This window comes from Carassius auratus, linkage group LG28B (genome assembly GCF_003368295.1).
Source record: "Carassius auratus strain Wakin linkage group LG28B, ASM336829v1, whole genome shotgun sequence".
Taxonomy (NCBI): Eukaryota; Metazoa; Chordata; class Actinopteri; order Cypriniformes; family Cyprinidae; genus Carassius; species Carassius auratus.
The window spans coordinates 1620012-1643561 of NC_039293.1; the positions used below are offsets into that span (position 1 = coordinate 1620012).

The 23550-nt window shown below is 38.6% G+C and overlaps 1 pseudogene; it reads right to left on the minus strand.

The window, feature by feature from the left end:
• LOC113067696 (adhesion G protein-coupled receptor L1-like) overlaps positions 1-23550 on the minus strand; it is a 163012-nt pseudogene that overhangs the window by 16540 nt on the left and 122922 nt on the right.

Below are 23550 nucleotides of genomic sequence, written 5' to 3' on the forward strand. Positions count from 1 at the left end.
ATAATATCACAGCTAAATCCTAACCCAAAGGTATTCCTAAAAGAGCATTTTAACTTGTTTTAACCGGTGATGACACCACCATTTTTGTCTTTTTCCATATTTAGATAACTTCTGAGGAAATTTTGCAGCCAATGTGTCCCCAAAGTAGTATCTGGGTATGAAACATTAATGGCACTGACCTTTTTCTGCAGAGCACAGTGGAAGATGAAGATGAACATGCCCTGGAAGGCATTAAAAGTGGTGAAAAGATACGCCATGATGATGGTGTTCTCATTGATGAAGAGGAGGCCGAAGGCCCAGGTCAGACCCAAGAGGAAGAGCAGTGCAATAGCCCCCAGAGCCCAGGACCTGAGGGAGAACATGCATACATTCACAATGTATACACATACAACAAAAAGTTCATATATAATGTGACAATAATGTGAATTTTTGCAGTGGAAGACTCTCACTTGATGTTGTCCAGGCGGCTGGAGTCAGGTTTGAGGGCGGATGAGTTACGGACCATCTTGTGAAGTGTTATCATGAGGAACACCAGGTTCAACTAAAGGTCAAAGGTAACACCAAAAAGAAAAATGTAATTTAAAGGCCAAAACTTCCAAGTCATTGTGACACAAATTAAAGCCTATTATAAAAAGGACCAGCCCTTTAGAAAATGTCTACACTGGAAAGACCATTTAAACCACGACTTCCTTTCTAACAATGAGCCTCATTCATAAAGCACAAGCAGAATTTCAGTGTAAATTGTTCGTGAAATCGTTCTATCTTAAATAGCTGAAATTAAATGCAACAATTTACATGAGGATGGTGATACAACATTTACACAGAAATTCACTCAGTTTGTGTTGGATAAGAGATCCAGTGCAAGTAAGAAAAAAAGGTTTTTCTCAAAAACTAATAAAAACAAAAACAGGGCTAACACATTAGTAAAATATATTGTAATTACGAAAATGTCAGCAAGTTCCCATATCTAAACCTAATCTAAGCTCCACACTCATATAAAGCATATTACAGCCAAAACATAGTCGTCAGCAGCAACAGATCCATAGGTGAACAAAAGTGCTTTGTTTGATATGACTAGCGCAGCACTTTTCAGAGAGAGAAAAAAGGGGAACAAACTCTGAGCAAAGCAGAGAGTGTTTGGAGAGAACAATACCATGATAATGAAGGACACAGGGCCGATAAAACTCCAGATGAAGTAGTTATCCACCCTCAACCAGCACCTACACACAAAACACACACACGATAACTTCATCAGTAACATTTTCACTGTTTAAAGAATGATCACTTTATTACAGGCAAAATCATATTTTATGAAGTAGCACATTATTGATCATCGAATGCTTAAATAATTGCAAGACATCTTAAAATATTATTGCTATCAAGATGCCGATGCATTTTTTTGGCATAAAAACAAGCTAATAAAAGAGCAATAAAAGTCTAGTTGAAGGTTAAGCTCAGTTTTTAATCATTAGTGCACTGAGTCAGCGTCTCATTTTCTGCACTGTAGTCAACATTCAAAAGTCTGCAGCTGTGCTATTTTTCCACAGTCGCACACACATAAACACAGACCCACACACCCGCGTGCACACTAACACGTAGAGCGACACACACTCACACAAGCAGTAATCAGCTCAGTTAAAGGTACTGTAAGCATTTTTTTTAAACTTCCGCCAGGCAATAAATTAGACCACGCCTTCTAAACAAAACCCGCCCCCTCAAAGTAATGACAGCCAACCCAATATTAGCAAACACAAAGAGGTAAAATTAGGGCTCCCACACTTTTGAATGATGGACTTAAATAACTTTTTAAACATATTTTGCGAATAGACAAGATTTTAAAATAAATAAATAAAAATTATCATCAATATTACTTTGAGCATATTTGCAGCTTTTTAAGATCTTATTTAGTAGCTTATATACTCCCTATTATTTCCAAGGTTTCAATGACCATGAAAACCCTACATAAGATTATTTTCTGATGTAAAGTTAAAAATAATGTGTGATTCAGCATTGACGTGTTCTTGTAAAGTGAATTATCAGGACAGGATCTGTCAGATTTATGCATGCTATTCCAAAAAAAAGGTGCTTGCAACATCTTTAACTGACTTCATTTATAATTCACATGATGACCTTGGTTAGGCTAGGATCACATGTCAGCAGCCAATCATCCAACTGAACTCCAAACTACATAATACCAGTGTATGTTTCCTAGGGAAAGATGATACTGCACTATATGGAATTTCAACTCCCAGAGAGCCATTTTGCTGGAATCCATTTAAATGAAACAAATGGTTTAAAGAGGGGGTCGCGTCCCCTGCTCAAAAACCAATGGCCCTTGTACGGCCGAGTGCGAATAGACTGCTTCACACGTACGCTTTCTTAGTCCCGTAGCTGCGATAGTCAATGGCTGCCGAGATGCCCACCACCAGGGCGGGAAAACAATAGCCGCACAGGTAGTAGTATTTCTTTCGGGAATATTCACTCTCAAAGACTTCCACCATCATCAGATACAGCTGGATTCCCTCCAGACACATCCAGGAGAATGCAGCCAGGAAGAAGAAATGCAGCAGGCCCGCAAAAATGGGGCATGCAATCTGTATTTGGACAAAATAGAGGGAAAAGGGGGTTAGTGAGTAAAAAATATATGACAAAGTATAGTGCATAGTGACTATGAACATAAAAAGAACAGTCCATCCTAAAATGATAATTTACTCCCCTTCGTGTTTTTTTATTTTTATTTTTTTAACTCCTGTGTGCCTTTCATTCTTCTGTGGAACAAAGAAGAAGATATTTGGAGGAATGTGAGTAGCGAAAACAGGTTTAATGACTGACTTCTACGTTTTGCACAAAGAATACAATGGAAGTCAATGGGAACCAAACCAATTCTTAAAAATATCTTCTTTCATGTTCAGTCATTTTTGGGGTGACTATCCCATTAAGTCTGATCCACATTTCACTTTATTTTAGTCCAGAAGCACTTATTTCTAAGACCCTCTGATGTGAATTACATGCTGTTTTAAGTGACTTTTAGCATAAAACTCTGTCCTCCAACACTTTAAAAAACATAATAAATGCATCCCCTCTCTATTTTCAGATGGTAATCACATTTAAAAGTGATTTATTTTGCTGGGCTGCAGTGTGAAGAAAAAGAAAATGTAGCCGGCACATAAAAGGACTCCCAGCAGAAGCATCTGCCAATCGACTGGTTGAAAGAATGCGCAGGAGGCAAACAGCGATGCCACTATTGCAAGTGCACTCACCTAAAAACATCCACCTTTCAGCAAATCACTTAGTGCGAACGTCACATAACATTATTAATATGCATGACTCAAGTCGTGCTTGCACAGTTTGTGGGCTGAAGTAAAATTCTTAATAGAGAAGAAGCGAACAACAGAATTGAAGTAGTCTTCGATAAAAAATAAAAATAATAATATATTTTTATATTTGTAGTTGTTGCAACTAAGTTTTCGATTTAATAATGACATTTTTATGACTTGTGTATATTTTAGAGTGACTGACTTTTCTGGAAAGTTTGGTTTTTAAGCTTTCAAATCCTATCTTGTATAAATGTATCCACAGCAACTTGGCAATCATACTTGCAAAGACAGGCTGATGAAATTCATAATGCAGCCCCCACACTTTACATATTGTTTCTACGCCCCTGCAAAGCAGAAGATACAGATCTGCTCATGGATTTATCATTTACTTTTTAAGCGCCTCATAAAAAACTATATCTACTGAAAAAAAAAAAAACACATGCAAACATAATCTATCTACGAATTCTTCTTCTGAAAAAAAGCTCATTGTATCAACTATGGCACCTTGTGAAATGATTTTGATAACCATCATATTAATGCAGCCTGATCTCTGGAAGAGCCAATCAGATGACACCACTGCTTTCAACAGGGAACTTTCAATGTCAATAGACTGATGTGAAAGGCATCACAATTTTTATGATCATGAAACTAATAAGTCACAATATCCTAATCATTTTAAAATGTGCCAATGCTAATTTTCATTTCTGAAGATCGCTGTACTGTATGATAAATTGATTCTGCATTCAGATACTCTTGAATCAGAAAACATAGCAGAGCTGATCATTTAGGGTATGATTTCAGTATTCAATATTTTAATTGGTTGTTCTTCTCCTCAGAAGTGGGTACTGTTTTAATTGGCCCACCAAAACAAAAAAGATGACCCCATCCCTGACAAGACATGACACTCCAGTTAAAGCAGGAGTACAGAAAAAAAATAAAAAATAAAAAAAATAAACACTATAAGCCGGGTATCCACTGTACTATTTTGGCCACAATTTGCCCATATGAGACAAATTTAGAAAATCCTTTGATCCTAGGCCAATATCTGTAGTATTACATTGCTAGTTTAACATATTTGCAGACAACCGATTAATGACCATTACTATCAACTATCAACAACCTTCAGTGAGGTTCTGTCAATGAAATTTTGAGGCATAGTCCTGCAGTGTGGCTTCCCCTATGACCATCAAATCAAAAACCAACAGAAGCACTGAAAATGAATCTCCTTGTTTTTACTGTCATACGGTCTGATACTAATGACAACAGAGATCTCACAGTGCGAAACGGCCTATTGCTGGGATTTTCGGAACGGCTGACAATCAACAATTGTAGCTTTTAAAACAATAACCTTAAAACTCATCTAATTAATGTTGCTAGCTTCAAAGTGAAAACAACACCCCATAGAATCAACAGATAGAGGAACAGCTGGTTAAATGCACAGTAAATGCATAATCAACATATAATACGGCAGAGTTGCATAATGCTGCCTGGAGGCAATTTTTTTTGAAAGTCAGAGTGAAAGTGTTTTCACTAGCTCCGAAAATGTTCCATCTTGTGAATAACATGCTACAAGGGGAATGTTTGTGTTTCTGAAATGTATTGTTTTATATACATTACCATTCACTTAGTTTGGAGTCATTAAGATTTTTTTTAATGTTTATTATTACTAGCAATGTTAAAAACAGCTGTGTTGCGTTTTCAGGATTTTCAGTCTTAAATTGACATTCTTTAATGTCCCTTTTGGTTATTTGAATAGATCCTTGCTGAATGAAAGTATTCATTTAAATCAGAGAGTAAGAAAACTGGGAGTGAAACCTCAGTAAAGTACGTCAGATTGTGGTAGTCTGCTGCATCCTCCACAACCGAGCACTCAGAACAAGCACTCATCAGAACTGTGGCATGCAAATGAATGCAAATGAACTGCACTTAATGCAGTTTGCATTTAATTCCTTCAGTTAATCGGATGCTAAAACAATGCAGACAGCATGTTCTATCAGTGGGTGCACGTAAACACTACAATCAGCGGGTGAAATTCATTCCCAGTGCATTCTGCCCTTAATACAGATCCCGAATCCACTCACGTGGTACTGCGTCTTGTCGATGCCGATGAGGAAGAGGAGCTCGGCGATGAAGAGGTTGATGCACAGGTTTTTGTGGATGGTGTTGCGGTCGGTCTGCAGGCCTCGCAGGAAGCAGAAGGTGGAGATACAGATGGCGAGACACACCAGCGAAATGACGATACCCACCCATGTGATCACAAAGAGGATCAACTCGTGCATCCTGCCTGGATACTGAGAGAGACCGAGAGATGGATAAGGGAAATGGTCTAAACAGATAGGCTGCCTAAGGGAGAGTGACTTATGAAAATCCAGTAAATGTCAAGCTGAAATTGCTGTTTGTTTGTGTATGTTGCTCTTATGTGTACAGATATGTGTGTTTGTCTTAAAGACTGTGAGCAAACAAAAAAGGTGTTTATGTGCATGAGAGCGATATTCAGATTGTTTACAAGCAGGTGATGAATGTAAAGAAGGAATCTGTCTTACATCAGGTTCGTGGTGTACCATTAGCACGGCGAAGTTGGTTAGATGGCTACAAGAACAAGTTGTGTGTGTGCTGTTGGTTTCCATCAGCCTGCAGCCCTGAGATGACCACTGGCCCGTCATCGACCGCTCGGAGTAGTTCCAGAATGAACAGTTTGGGCTGAAATGATTCTCCAGCTGCAAAGAGGAACCAACAGAGAGACCTGAAAAGATTGGCTTTCACTCATAATGTTTTATGTTTAGGAGTCATGTACAGGGACCATCCAGCACTTACAAATTGATTTTCACTGTATTGTCTGAAATAGCATTTTCTGCACTGCAAAGGCAGCACAAATAGATTGAATTATAAACAATAAATCTCTCATTGATTCTTGAGTAGTGTGACATGTTACAGAAGTGACAAACTGTTTTCTGTTTGGATTCGTCTGTTCAACATGTCTAGAAGAGTTCAGGTTTAAGGGGCACATGCAATTTCCTGCTGCTTCCATTTGCTCACAAACGTGTGCAGATCTGTCAGAGCAAATATTCATTCTAAATATGTAGACACGTGTACTGTAGCAGTCACACTGATGAATGTATTGACATTACAGGATGATGGTCTCAAACTAGATATTCTGCTTGCAGTGTTGACAAAATAACGGTAATTTGCAAAACACATGTATAAAATGAAGAGCCTTTTTGTCGTGTTGCTAGCCACTTAAATCTTTCCTCGTCAGTGTGTTTTTTTTTTTTTTTAAGTTGTCAACCAACTGCGTGCATTTTTTAGAATAATTTTCACAGATGTTTAATCTCCCCCACAATATTTTATTTTATGAATATTTGAACAAACCGAGCCTCTGCAACAACAATAACAACATCAACAAAACGTTTTATTCAAGCTTTTTTAATAACACTTGAATATGAAGTGTAAAGTTTCATGAAAAAAGCAACTTTTTGAAACCAAATAAATTCTGCTTTTGTAAAAGACTATGTCTAGATCTGTTAAAAAAATGGAATAGCTTTCATACTGGATCAACATGTCTTTTGGTAACATTATGAAGTTTAGATTTATATGCTGTTTAATGCTTGACGATCATGTATATATTTATATATTAAAAGTTTCAGTCTTGTAAGACTTTTTTAAGGTTTGTGGAAGAAAGGCTGCATTTATTTGAGACATATACATACATGAAATAACATTGTGAAACATTATTACAATTTAAAATAAGTTTAATAATTGAATATACATTTAAATGTTATTTATTCCTTCGAGGCAAAGCTGATTTTTCAGCACCAGTCTTCAGTCTCACATGATCCTTCAGATTCATCTGAAACGCTTTGTATGTTGAAAACAGTTTTCTTGGATGAATGCATACTTCAAAATAACAACATTTATTTGAATTGTAAAAATGTAAATGCTTTTACAATAGTGAACAGTAGTCTGCATGAAGTACTGAGTTCTGACGAAAGATGATTTTAGGTGAAGTGAGGCATATTAAAATAATCATAAATGTGAAAAAAAAAGATCATTAACACAGAAATGTGTGTGTGCCTGTGAGGGTTTTATGTACCTGTAAATGTCTAAGTGTGAACACCACCGGCTCAGTCAGAAACACACGACTGGACTCTTTATTGATCGACGCTGCGATGACGTGTGAATTCACTGCCAGGCCCCGCCCACCAGGCCCCGCCTCCATTTCCATCTTCACTGTGGCGTTTTCAGTGGACAGGAACGAACCCAGGTTCTTATAAAGCACAAAGACCACTTTTACCTGGCCTGTACAGAGAAACACAGCACAAGAAAGAAGGAGAGAGTTACTGAGTGGCGGAAGGATATGAATAACAACTAAGAGGAAAAAGGGAGCGGTAGAGTGACTTGAGTGAAGGTTAAAATGATTTGCGCTGGGAGTGGGTGAGTGATCGGGGGATGAAGGAATTTTAATATGGAGGGCAATGGAACATTCATCCCTTCAGCACTCACTCACTCCATTTCTTCTGTATGAATATTTCATGTGCGTTTGTTTCAATCATACTAATCTCACTTCCCCCGCCCAGCCTGTCCCCGATGAGAAGCAGCGAACGACGACGCGGCTTCAAAAAAGGCTAAACGCGGGAATGGCGAGAGGAGAGCTGATGGAGGGGTAAGAAATGGCTAAGAGATGGAGGGGACCAGAAGGAGAGAAGGGGGAGAAAAGAAAAAAGTGCTGAGATTGCTCTGTCAGCCTGAAAATGATAGTAATCTAGTCGCCTCTCGGGCTGTTCGATTAAGAGCGCCGTTAAGAAACCATCAGGGAAGAAATGGTCTCAGCGCTTTTGTTAATCTGATTAGGTTTATTATTATCAACCAATAACCGGGTAAACTGAAGTGGAAATTTGGCTAAGCTTCAGTGAAACTGCACGGGGGCGAGTCGCAGATCGAGATGGAAGGGGCAGGAAGAGAGAGAGCGAGCGGTGACTGACCGTTGCGGCTGTACTGTTTGAAGGTGGAGGCCGAAAGCTGGATGCTGCTGTCACTGGGACCGTTCTGAGGGAACGACAGATCCTGAGACTCTGTCTCTGTGTTCAACACACGCACCTCTAGATCTGAAGACACACAAAAACACACACTTTGAGAGTTTGAACAATAATGACAAAGCTAAAAAATTTAGTCCCAAAAGCTTACCATAAAAGTTACTCATTTTGAAGTAGTAGTCAAAAGCTACAATGGGCTATTTTTACTGGGCACTATAAACTTGATACATTTTGTATTCTGTACACTATAATCTAGTATTAAAAAGTCAGTAATACTTTTTTTTTGATAGAAATTAATAATTTTATTCAGCAAGGACACAAATTGATCAGACTGATCAAAAGTGACAACAAAGACATGTATAATGTTAAAAAAATAGTTATATTTCAAATAAAAGCTGTCCTTTTGAACTTTGAGTTCATCAAAGACTCCCTCCGAAAATGTATCAGTTTCCAAAAAATAGCCAGCAGCACAGTTTTAAACACTGAAAATTTGTCATCACAGGCACGGATTACTCTTTAAAATATATTCAAATACGAAACAGCTATTAGAAATTGTTATAACATTTCACAATATTTACTGTATTTTTAATCATTACAAGACTTATCAAGATGTCTTAATCAAGAGATTTATTTCAAAAACATTCAAGTTTCGAACAAAGTTACGCTGAATACAGAAATAAAGTAAAATCAAAAATAACAATTAAGCAAAGTTTATATATGAACAAACCCAGTGATTTTGTTGTTTTTACTGGCTGGGTAGTTGTCTTTGTATAAAAATGACTATATTTCTTGCTTAAAATTTACCCCAAATAGGTTGGATTACTAATATGTTTTAATATATTTAATAAATGAACATTTATTGATAAGCTCAATAAATAATAAAATACTAAACATTTATTAAATACTTATAATATATAATACATTTTCACCTTTTGATTATTAGTTATGCTTCTAGTAATAAAGTGTCTGACTTTTAATTTCCAACCTATTTTGGATTCATTTTAAGCCAGGCATAAAGTCATTTTTAAACAATAGTTGAGTTAAATAAAACTACCCAGCAGGTTGGTCAAACATTTAACCCAACCGCTTGGTCAAAACCCAGTCGCTGGGTTTGCCCATATTTAGCCCAACTTGGGTTGTTTTTAACCTAGCATTTTTAGAGTGTATGGTTCCATAAACAACCTTTAACATCCATGAAACCTTTTCATTGGACAAAAGATGGTTCTCTTAAGAACACTTCCCTCTGTGGTTCTGTGGAGAACCCTAAATAGATCTTCTATGGCATCAGTGTGAAAAACCTTAATTTTTACTAGGAACACAAAGCAAGTTAGTTTCTTGTCAACACAAACTCACCGACATTGGCAGCGTGGTCTGAAAAGTGATTATTGTACATGTTATTGGCCAACAGGAAGGCTCCTTTCTCCATGACGTCCAATAGCATGGTGGCGGTGTGTGCCTGCTCCGTGCTATTCATGTCCTGCCACGACTCTAAAACTTCGGCCCGCAAAAGATTATCCACAGTCTGCACAACCGCCTGCGCACACATGCACAAACAAACACTTCATCATAATTACATTAGACATCAAAGATCAGAAAATATGACTCTCTGGGAATGTCACATTTGTGAATTTTACGTAACGTTTGAAATGTTTTTCTACTAAGGAGCAAGATCTTATAGGCCATTATAAATGACAACAGCGCTAAAAGAAAGCCTTGGGCAAGATTGCTAGAAGTCTCTCTTTCTCTCTCTCTCTCACACACACACACAAAACAAACCAGCTGCAGTTAAAATTCATCTGAGGTAGCCATATGCATTAAAAATTATGGAAGGCACTTTCTATGATGCCTGCATATGTTATGCATTATGAATGCAGTCATAATGCTATACTGTAATGCATTCATTATTTTCATTAAAAGTAACCACCAATATATTATAATATAATACTTCATGGTACTATGTTAAAAGACATCATAAAATAATACATATTTATTTATTTTAATATATATATATTTAAAACATTTTTTATTCCCTTGATGGCAAAGTTTATGATTACGATTTAGCAGTTAAGAAACGTTTATTATTATTAATTAGGTAACACTTTAGTTTAGGGACCAATTCTCACTATTGACTAGTTGCTTATTAGCATGCATATTACTAGCATATTAATTATTTATTAGTACTTATAAAGCACATATTCACGCCTTATTCTAGATCCCATAATGATCATATTTTAGATTCCTTAATCCTACCCCTTAATTAACAACTACCTTATTATTAATAAGCAGCAAACTGGAAGTTTATTGGGGCAAAAGTGATAGTTAGTTAATAATGAGAATTGGTCCTAATCGGTCCTAATCAACTAATCGTGGCATTTTCTTCAGGGTTCTTTGATAAATAGCAAGTTTGAAAGAACAGCATTTATTTGAAATAGAAATATTTAGCTACATATTTGATCAAATGTATGCATCCTTGCTGAATTAAAGTCTACATTTTCTTTAAAAAATATAATGACCCCAAACTTTAAAATGTACAGCATCTTACAGAAAACTGAAGGAAATTCTGACTGTATTTTAATATCTTTATAATGCATTTCATATACAGGCTTCCTATAATGTTTTGTATAAAAATCTCCCAGTCGATTGCGGGATAGGAATCAAACACAGGTAGGTGTGCACAGTGACACGGAGGATGAGAAGAGATACAGTACGAGAGGTGAAGTGTGTCTATGAGCTCATACAGATAACAGTGCACAATACCTGAACATAAGCCCGGCAGGTCCTCTCTCTCTTCTGCCACTGCAAGACACAATGGGACTACTTTCAGATAAACACATACATGAAGAAGACTCTTGCCCATTCAAACGGATTTTAAAGTCAATATCAAATGCCACCCCCCCCCCACATCAATTTGTAACATTTGCCAATAAAATTAGCTACTAACAAATAAACAAGAATATAAAGTAAGCCAGAATTACAACCGGTCAGAAAAAAAAGGGATATGCAGAATCTGGATTTATGTGATTCATGTCAAGGCTGTGAGTTTAGAGAGTATTCCTGTGCACACTGATGTGGCAGAAAAAACAAAGCAAGAAGGGTTTGTTTAAAGGGCAAATGTGTGTGAGTGTGTGTGTGTGTGTGTGTGTGTGTGCATGCATGTGTCACCTTATTGTAGTTCCTGGCTGCCGATTCCTTATTCCCGGGTCTGAGTGCTTGCAGCTGTGCGTCTAATATATCCAATAGCTGCTCGATGAGTCTGACAGAGGAACTGACATCACCGGCGTGAATGCGGCCCTGCGTGTGGTTCACCAGCTCAGCAGCGATGTTTGCAGCATTCTCTCCGCTTTTTATCTACACAGTGAATACACACACACAGTCTGGTCTCTAAAGCTCAATCCCCTGCTGTGCGCTGTGGGGGTGTGAGCTGGGGTTTCTGGGTTTATGCTGCTAGACGCACAGACAAAAGACAGCAAATCTTTAATGACTCTCTAAATCAAGCTATTACAAAAAAAAAAAAAGGGAAAAAAGAAAGCGTGAAACGTGATAAAATTACTCACTTGATTTGAAAGCAGACACATAGCTTGTAATTGCCCTGAAGCAAATAAGTCACTTAATGTTTTGAGAAAAAAAGAAAAGAAAAGAAAAAAAAAAACAGTCCATTGTGTTTAAGGAACTCAAAGGTACATCAAAGTATGCTATGATGTAACCACTCTTTGTGGTTCAGAAACAATGAATAGTATGTAACACAAAAAACACATTAATGGCAACTCTGTAACTAACATTTTAATTTAATGTGAGTCTTTTGATTTGTTAACCTTTGAAGAAGACCATCTATTTTTCTAAGGACTTTTACAGCTGACATTTCTCTTCTGAGTCCTAATTGTGTTCTATAAAGAAAGAGTTCAGTAATTTACAATAGTGACAGCCACGTGTATATTAAATCTGCATGTGTTAATAATAAACAAAACATGGTCTGCTAATAAGTTCAGGATGATAATACTCTACATCTGTGATTGCCAACATTACTTCGGTCAACAACAGCCCCAACAACAGGGTTCAACTATTTCCAACAATCTTTGTAGTCCGAGAAGTCAAAATGTTGCTGTGTTGGTCTCTCCATGTCAATCATCACAACTTAAATGTAGGATAAGCGATTTTGGAGAGGCTAATGATAGCAACCTAGCTTTGAGAGCACAAGATCTCACCCTCCCTGCATAATCACTTTCCAAAGCAAACTCATCCTCCAAAACACATGAACACACAGGCAGACCAGAGGCTAACCAGTGACACGATGACAGACAGTTTTTTTTTTTTTTTTAGAGATAAAGATAATAATAAAACTACTCTGCATAATCCTGAATATTCTTTCCAAGGTTGTTAGGAAAGAGGGGCTGGAAATTATTTTTAACAAGTCTCTGATCATTCCAGTCTGAGTTGGACTATGCTGTGAATCTGTCACTGTTACTGATTTGTTACTGGAATAAAGGGATGCACAAACTATATTAGGCATCAGACAGAACATGGAACTAATCTCATTAGCAAAAACAAAGTTTATAGAAAAGTCTTAAAGTCCACTTGTTCTGAAGGATCAAAGAGAGGGAGACTAAAATAATAATTTGAACTCTTTTTCTGTCAAAAGTTTAACGACAGTGGAAAAATGTGATATGATGCCTAAAAACTGCTTTGTTAAACAAAAAAGTTTTGTAAAACATGTGGAAATCAGAACAAACAGTCCTTGATGTGTATGTTCAGTGTGACTTTAACCTGAGATGCTTTTAAACTCTCTCTTAGAAATAGAGAGAATAGAGAGATTTTGTTCCAAATCATGTCAAAAGAATGACCTGCGTGCGGTAATGTGAGCTGAGGCCGGAATGATAATAGCTGAGATAGCAGACAGAGCAGGACAGGGAACAGAGGGTCAGAGTAAGTAAAAAGCAACTTTTTAGTGGCCTCACCTTCTGGGCCACCTGGTTGACCCACGGCGAGGTGCAGTTACTTAGATCAGGGCCGCGAGGATTCCACAGCACAGGAGAAGACAGGCACTGAAAGGATGCAATGCCTGAAAACAGAAGACGAGATATTAGGATGGACAGACAGAAAGTGACCTGGGGTTTTAAAGTTTTTTGTGTGTGTGTGTGTGTGTGTGTTTATATATATAACTAACAGTCAGCACACACACACACACACACACACAAAATCCACTCACGCAAGGGAACTCTTATCATTGGGTTAACATACTACATATATTTCTTTATTTTTTTACTTTTTTTTGTGGAGGAAATACAGCCAAAAAAATGTCCAGACTACTTGCGAACTTCAATACTCTTTAATAACCATCACAGGATGCATCTTGAGATTGTTGAGAATAACTAATGCTGTAATCAAGACGAAGTGAGGCGGCTTTGAAGAAGCACAAATTAAGACAAAATTAAAACACAAGAGTTGACAAAACTTTTGACTGATATAATATAATATAATATTATATATATATATATATATATATATATATATATATATATATATATATATATATATATATATATATATATATTAGGGGTGTAACGGTTCACAAAATTCACGGTTCGGTTCGGTTCAATACACTGATGTCACGGTTCGGTTCGGTACGGTTCGGTACGTTTTAGATACAGCAAAAAGAAAAAATTGGCAGATAAATTTCCTTGATTTTTTTAAAAATGTTTTATTTATTAAAACTAACAAAGTATGTGTTTTTTTTTACATTGAACAATGATGGAGCTATTCTTTACCCATCTTCTATGGTGTTTTCTTAGCAGCATACTGTATAAAACAAAAATAGCTCCTTATAAATGTTTTTTTAAAAATTAAATGTAATATTGTTGTAGTGGTTATGAACAAATACAAAGATGTAACTCTTTTTATATGGAACTCTATAACTCTTTATATTTAGTGTGTTTTTACTCAGTTGGTTCTCTATTTGGGCTTATGTTTTTTGGAACAAAGCAGGAATTACGGTCTGTCTGAAATGGGCTCGTGAAGGAATATTGTAATGGGGCTCAATTACATTAAGCATGTTCTTAAAACCTGCGTTTTCCACTACAGAGTAAGGTCTCATATCCGCGGCTATAACGTAAATGCACCATTCGCTGCGGTGATGTCCGTATACGGAGCCCGGGACGTCACCTGTAGGAGAAAAAAAAGCAATCCGTGGCGACGGTTTTGCAATCCGTCCCCTCAGTTTATAAACCGTACTCACGAATTCATAAACTGTTCACTCGATTTAACAAATCGTGCCCACGGATTAACAAACCGTGCCCACGAATTTCCAATCCGTGCACTTAGATTTTGTAAACCGTACCCTCGGTTTTTGAATCCGTACCCACGAATTCATAATCCGTGCGCACGCTTTCGCAATCCGTTCCCTCGGATTTGTAAACCGTACTCACGGATTCATGCAGCAAACTCCTACGTGTTAACATACAGTTTTATTGAATATTATTATGTGGAATAGGTTTACAGCAAAGTGTCTTAAGTGATTCTCTATCAAGTGTAGTACGAGGTGGAATACAAAGATTTAATAAGAAAGATGCGCATTAAAATCTTGTTCAATTGCTGATAATCTATGATAGCACTTGATTATTATTGTGCAATAAACCTGGCATTGTGACTGACTCTGGAGTAATTTTTTCCTCTTTTGTAAGTTATTTTGGATAAAAGATTCTTATGCATAACCTGTTTAATAATATATAATAATGATACAAATAAAAATAAAGTTATTTTTTATAATTTTAATTTGTAGGCTAAATAAATGAGTACAAGACAGTAAAAATATTTGTCATAAAATAATTTGTGAATTGCTTTATTTTTAAATAACCTTTGGACAGTTTTGGAAATGCTTGTGTACAATTCTTTCTTAACATGAAGACTTATTTTTGTGATTTTATTATACTAAGCTCCACCCACCTCACCCCACCTGCCGGAGTTAGATGCATGTTTCACTGTTAAGTGTAAAATGCGTGTCAGTTTTCAAATCCGAGGGAACGGATTGCGAAAGCGTGCGCACGGATTATGAATTCGTGGGTACGGATTCAAAAACCGAGGGTACGGTTTACACAATCTAAACGCACGGACTGGGAATTCGTGGGCACGGTTTGTTAATCCTGGGTACGATTTGTTAAACCGAGTGAACAGTTTATTAATTCATGAGCACGGTTTATAAACTGAGGGGACGGATTGCAAAACCGTCGCCACGGATTGATGTTTTTTCTCTCCTACAGGTGACGTGCGGGGCTCCGTACCGAGCCTTCAGCGCGTACTGAGTGAGCGAGCGCCTGACTGAGTAGCCTAACATAAACATATAAGTTGGTGTTTTTTTTTCTTCGGGGGTGTCAGGGGCATTGCCTGTTACGTCGTTTGGGTTATTGGGCTACCTTGTTGAACGCATAACATTATATTTCACACACCTTTTTTATTTTCCAAATTTAATTAATTAGTCCAACGAACCGTTCGGTACATAATGCGTACCGCGTACCGAACCGAAAGCCTCGTACCGAACGGTTCAATACGAATACGCGTATCGTTACACCCCTAATATATATATATATATATATATATATATATATTTATTAAAATAAAACAAAATACGACAAAATACAGTGTAAAAAAACATGATTTTTTTACATTTAACAGTTATCTGTTTTTGCAAATAAACTCATGTTATGTTATATAAAAATACATGTGTGTGTGTATAAATATATATATTTTAAATGGATATGAATATTAAATAGTGTCCATTAATACATAAAATACTGCAGAACAATATGTTCCATTTTCTTTTTTTTTTCTGATTTAGATTTTCTATGGAGGTACGGCCTACCTTACTTCATTAGAGAAAACTAAATCCTGATTTACAAGTATAAACACAAGTACACAAAAAATTAATTCTTAGCAAATATACCAAAAAACAACTGACTACATTTATTCTCAAATCTAGGGTGATATAGATTAAGAAAGAAAGAACAGGGCTGCTCAGAGCTTCACTTTGAAACCTTTCACGAAAAAAAAAAAAACACTTTTTATCAGTGGAAATGAGTTTGCTGACACATGAACGCAATTGCACACACTTGCACATGCTTGTGTAAGATCACACACCAGGCACAGCCACCCCACCAGCACCCCTGAATGCTGAGAAAACACCTCGAGGAAGACACCTTCTGCCACTCCTCATTTTCAGTTATGTTGGGCTGTTTAGTTAGCCCGAGTTCACAGAGAGGACAGCATGCTGGGATCAAACAAACGGCAAACAGCTCCAAAGAAGAGAGGGAAAAAGAGTGACAGAGAGAGAGGAAAAGCTATAGAGGAGTGAAGCAGCACTACAACAGCTCCAGCGAGATCAGAGCCACACGGAGACTCTCTCTCTCTCAGCTGCTGTCTGCTTTTCTCTCCTCTCCACTCCTTCATCCACAATAGATTGGCTTTGAAGGATCTGCCAGGATTCACCAATTAAAGCCGCTGCTAATTTAACTTGTCTGTCATTTCAGTGACAGAAAAAGGTGACAGAAGAAAGACAACGTTTTGTCAGTGGCTGGGAGAGAGAGATGCTAAGAGAGGGAGGAATTGCTTTTCTCCCACGACAAGAAAGAGGCATTTGATGAGGCGGTTGTATGGAGAAATGGGGGGAGGGGGGTGTTGTCGTTCGTAGACTGTCTAGTGGCTCATTTTTTAATTCGGCAGTTTTGCAGGGCTAACCCATGCTGAGTTTGAAGATCACTCCTTCATTTGCAAAGGACTGCCTTTTATCTATGACTCCCAAGAGGACGTGCCAGCTGGAGAGAATATAGAGATGAGGAGGAAAAGGAAGCAAGCTCTCCACACAAAGAAATGGGTGTATACACATAAATGTGTACATGAACCCAGTGACATACACAACACAGGTAGACACAACAAACAATGCTATGAAAAGCTGTCTCAACAAACATTGTGTGACCTTTATGTCATAAACATCACGCACCCTTCCTTCCTGTAAAGTTGTGATTCCCTCTGCCAGTACATCATGTTGTAATCAAGTGCGCAACACACTAAAATGTCAAGCAGCACTGACACAGTTTGCTATAATGTTTACACCCCGGTAGATATCTGTGCAGGTATCAGTAGACGGGACATTTTTTATTTAATATCTCAAGTCAAAATCATTATTTTAAAGTGTCTATAATATATATATATATATATATTCATTTTTTTTTAAGTCACACCATCATCGTCACTCACCTAGTGATCCTTTAGGGCACGGCCTGTCTACAGTTTCCCCCCTCTGGGTGGCAGGCCACTGCACCCCTCGTGCTACTCTGGCTTCGCACACTTGGAGCTCAGGACCCTGTGGTGGGACGCGCAGGGGTCTGCGAGTCACTGGCACAGTGGCGGTGATAGGTCGCAGGTCTGGTGCCTTGTTAATTGCCCCTATTGGGTGAGCGGTTGGGGGCAGAGGTCGCATAGTTGAGGGGATGGAGCTAGAAGTGACAGGTCCAGCTGCAGTGGTGGTGCTGCTGCTCATCTGAGTGGGATCGAGGGGACCTGAGAGCAAGAGAGAAAGACACACGGGAATGCAAAGAAAATGTAAACTGAGGCAACAAGAGCATAAGAGGCAGAGAAGCAGATTCAGAGCACCTACAGAGTCAGCGAGAATGTCGGCGGATGTTTGACCAAGATGAAAAAAGAAGACGAAACAGAAGAAAGGAAAACCTAAACGTTTGATGTGTCTTGCAAAAGGAATACGAGAAAGTTGGTAAGAAGATAAATAAAGCAGCAGGAGCATTTGCTAGTCTTTAATGCATGATTATACGTTCACACAGTCCCCCTGAGAACCGGATAGAGCAAAATACAGGAGGAGAAAGAGAGAGAGAGAGAGAGAGACAGACAGATAATGTTCATGGCAAGAAGATGAGAATGAATAATTGATTAGAAATCTTTTTCTGATCTGACAAAACACTAATGACCATTGCTAATTAAACCATAAAGACAATGTATTGAAGACACAGAGGGGAACACTAACAGAACGTTGACACTTAACAGATCAAACTGTCTGTTACCCTCCACCTCCCGCTGATCTGGCTCTTTCTCTGTCACTTACCAGCGGTGGGATCCGGTGGGCTAAACTCTAGGGGGTAGCGCAGCACATTGTAGTTATTCCAGACATAAAGTTGATTGTCTCGTGGGTTGTAATCCACAGAGGACACGTACTGGTAGGGGTTGGGGAATGGGATGTGGACGGGCTCTTCCCGTGCTCGGTTGGTGTTGTACGCATACAGCACCAGATCTCCACCTGCTTCACTGTCGTCATCCTGATAAACAGAGCGGACAGCATATAGAACACCACACGCCATAAAAGCATTGGATGCCAGTCGCTTATCAAAGCTCGTCTCCCAGGTTCCCTCGAAGCGCAGAGTGTAGGGGTTAACCTAAAAGAGATCGAGAGTAGAGGGTTCGGATTTTGGTTGTGTTCATATGATACACCAAAATAACTTGATTATGCCACGGTTCTGGAAAACTGAGATCCTTAAAATGTAACCAAAAATAAAATACAATCTCAACTGAAACACAATAGCTTTAAACTGCACTTTTCAATGACACTGACCTGGCTGACCACAAGTCGTCCATTGTTGGCTTCTGTAGCGTAGATGACCCATAAGCCATTTTCATCGACTGCGAGGTCAATATCAGATTTGCCCCCCCAGCGGTATGGTGAGGTGTCATGATAGTTTGCATTATTGACTATGGCTTCTCCACTCTTTATACGTGTGCGCAAGTCATATTTCACAATATTGCGTGTGCGTTCCTTGTTGTAAAAAACAGCACCATCATACACGACAAAACCTGTTCCATCCACACGATTTGGCAGCCTGTGGGAGAAGAGTGTGTTACTTGAGATAACTTGCTATACATGTAATTTCTGCTACATTTTAGAAACATTATGATCAGAAACTAAATCAGGATTTGACACTCTAATATACCTGCCAAGAAGTGATACCTAGAATTAGTATGCTAATCTGCAGAATCTTTTATTTAACTTTAAGAAGAAACTCAAGAACCCTACCTGAGAACTCAAGAAGCATATACAAAGAAGCTACCAAACCTAAGTTTAGTAAAGAAAAGTCTAAGAAAAATTATTACTTTATTGTACACAGGGATTGGTTACTGGTACTAGACCCAAGCTGTGGTCCTCACTCACTTGTAAGTGGTCGTGGCTCGATTCTGCTTGAAGTCTTCCCATGAAGCATACTCGTACAGCATGTCTGTGCGGTACGGAGTCCAGGGCATGACGTAAAGACGGTCACCAGACTGGAGGGGATCCTTACACCATGCCCCCGACTGATGCTCCGCCTCCTGCAGCAAACTTGCTGCCTGCACCCTTAAGAGAGTCCCGGGACATACAAAGACTGGATATGTGGGATAAAGAGAGAGAAAGAAAGAGAAAGAGAGAGAAAGAGAGGGAGAGATGAAATAACAAGGAGGGGACAGCAAGAATGCACAGAATGATGGTGTGATAGGATTAAAAAGAAGATAAATTTTATGAGAAGACAAATGGAGATATGGAGGATAGAGAAAGAAGGGGAATTGGTTGGAGGCCATAAGGGATGATAACATGAAAGAAAATGTGGCAGCAAGAAAGAGGAAGAGAGAGGGAGAGAGAAATGGGAGAGAGGACATGAGATAAATGACCATTCTTCTAATGAAAGAGTGTTAATGTTCATTAGTCAAGTATCTGCACACTGGACTAGAGGCTGGTGAGGGGAGATGACACAATCCTGGCTGCTGGTGCTCATATATTGCTGGGAATCATTTTTTAAACCCTGCCCCACTTCAAGTTCCCTGCAGGAAAATCACCAGCTTCTGATGATAGCTGATTTTACATTGTTTCTAGATTGACTGATCATTCATGGTCATTTGCTGCACTGAGCTGGCATAGACTGTTTGTCAGCTGGACTTCCAACTGATGTACCTGGTTCAAGCATCTTGGTCAAATTGGTCAGAGCTGTTAGACTACTTTGGAATTGCAGAAAGCCGGTTGCCATGTTTCTCAAACCAGCAGGGAAACCAGGGTTTAATGCTAACTGATTTCAAGTTGTTCAAGCAGGACCAAGTTGGTCGAAACCGGTCTAGATTTTCAGCACAGCATTTCTCAACCCTAGTCCTGGAGTATCCCCAATATATGCATTTTGTTTGTCACATTTATCTTACACTAGGTCTTGGAGTTAAATTAGGTGTGTTGGACTGCAGAGACATAACAAATTATGCAGTATTAGGGGTACACTAGTACCAGAATTGGGAAAAAGTGATTTAACAAAAGCACCATCACCTTAATGGAGCTGGTTTCAACTCGGAAGACTATCTTAGCCAAGCAAGTTACACATAGTAGACCAGGGGTGCAAAACTTAGTCCCTGGAGGTCCACAGAACTGCAGAGTTTGGCTTTAACCTTAATTAAACATCTTATCCAGCAAATCAAGTCCTTCAGGCTTATTTGAAAACTACATGTGTTGGAACAGGCTTGGAACTAAACTCTGCAGAGTTTTGCACCCCTCTGGTAGACCATTTTATTTCAGCAACAAACCAGCTTGACCACCTTAAGCTGGCATGGAACTGAATTTCCAGCAGGGTTTTCTTACATCAACGGCCATGTCCCAAATGGTACCCACTGTCCTCCTTCAAGTATACACACGTATACACAATCAGGGTGCCATTTGAGGCAGGGTCTCTATATAAATTTGGTATTTGTTTCACCTCAAAGCACTGCTGTAATGTCAAAATGTGATTTTGTGTTTAATGTTGAATAAAGATGAATGTTAGGATGCCAGTCATGTACGAAAACAACTGCAGTGCTCAACTTTTATCTGCTAGGAGTACTTGATCAAGACGCACACACTCATACACACACTGATCTCTGTCTCTGTTCTCTGAAGGAGGTCATTCACCTGGGATTGGTGTGAATTAGCTGGCTGACGCAGTTTCTCACTCTCAGACTGAGAGGGCATGGGGACCTGAGAGAATCTATCTACTGCTGGGGGGTATGGGGAAAGGGAGCTGGAGATGTCTATGGAAAGAGAAAGAAGACGTCATCAGCACTATGCTGTCACAGTGGACAAGCTGAGAGCATGTGTGGAAGGTGAGGACATCTCGGAGGGGAGATGGGGCTAGGGCGGGTGTGCGGGTGGGATGTGGGGGGTGGTATATGGGGGTATAAGCTAGTGGGGTTTTCCTGCCATAGGCTATGTGTGTCTCAAACAATCAATACATACTGTTGCTACATACACACACATATACGTCAAAAATTGGTGAAGCCAAACTGAAAGGCTTTTTGTAATTAGTAAATTATGCACAAGCACACAGAGACACACATCTATGAAAACCATATTAGAGATAATTGTTATAATTTGGTTGATAGCTATAGAAATCCCTTCAGGTTAAGATAAATGAGTTATGTATCTATCAAGTGCAGTCTTCATCCTGAAGGAGCTGTAAAAATTCCTTCATAATAAAATAGAAGACATAAGAACTAACTCTTCCTAGAAATGCCCTACAGAGAAAAACCAGTATTACTTCACCAGCACATCTCTTGTATGCTAATCTCAGTAAAGGATGCTGGTGTGCTACTACTTCCACAATGAGTTCATACTAACTGGACCAGAATTACTGTCTTGGTCAGTTGGATCCACTAGAAAAGTCAAGTTGTCTGAAGAGTCTCACCAAATGGTAAAATGTATGGCTATGGTCTGCCAGTTGGAAGACCTGCTGTAGCCATGGTTACAGTTTGAAAAAGGTGGAAAATTTCTAGTAAATTTAGGAAATATTCCAGAAATTTTGGAAACTTTCCAGGATTTTTTTATATTCCAGGGATTTTTGGAAAGTTTCTGGAAATTGACCCACAATTTTCCAACCCTTGCAACCCTAGCCCTTGTAGACTGTATCGGTCAAGACTATAAATGTGCTTCGATCTTTGGTGGTCAAGCTGGTTTTTGTAGAATGACAATTATTTTTTATGTTACACAAAACAAACTGACCACCTTAAAAGTGTATAGCTTGTTTTAGAAACTCAACCACTTGATCAATCAAGATCATTATGGTTATCTAGCATTAAAGCAGAGTTCTACTGTTAAACAGAATGACTATACTTATTTTAACACTAGCACTAATCAGCATAAACCAGCTTGCTTAGAGCAACAAAACAATTCTAAATTCCACCGTTTCTCTACAGGTTTGGTTATGAGAGACTCAGTCAGACAAATTTCTCAACAAGTATAGAGACAATCCTCTCACATACTTATTTAGACTACTTATACCATTTGTCACTGAAAACAAATGACAAAGATGAATAAATAAATCTCCCATCATGCGATGACAAACACCATCTCTGAACTAAAGAATATTAATAGACTCATATAAGAACAGGGAGGCAGTGCCTTCCTGAGGGGAACAGCAACACACGGTATTGACCTGTTCTATATGGGTGACCCATAAAACAAAGAACAAGCACCCTGAGTTTCAAAAGAAATTGGGACAAAGGCAACACACCACCAGACACACACGAGCACACGCTTTCCCCAAACAGACCCACGTACACACACAGTGTCTGATCAAGTGCATGGAGGGCGATATAAGCAAATGCCCACAAACACACACAAAGGCAACACCAGCTGCTTTGATGTCAATGCTCAAGCAACTGCTGCCCTAATTTAAGATAAAGACTATGGCTCTGTCTCTCAAAGTCCATGTAGTCTAGAGCTCCCAATTTGCTGATGCTATTAGGGATATAAAGAAGGATTTATTATAGTGAATATGATAATTACAGAGGCCCGAGATAGGAATAAGTATATGTGTGGGACTTTTTATTCCACAGAAACACACTCCCACACACACAGTGTGACCTGGGAGAATTCATTAAACCTGACCTGTGCTCTCTTGCAGCTCAGTTCCCTACTGTGTACTGGGCTCTAACTTGTTCCCTTTCTAAACCAAGAATTTTTGTAACACAGTATACCAAACTATTGGAAAAATGGCCAACATATAGTGTGCAATTATCCTTGTCAATCCACACCAGGCTGAGGTCACTAAACCACTCTCACCCTGATATCTCAAGGTGTTCACTGCAAAAACAATGTCCTGGTAAGTCACACTTACCCAGGACTGAAACCAACTCCCTGCTGTTTTTAAACCCTGAGTAATAAATGAATTAGCACC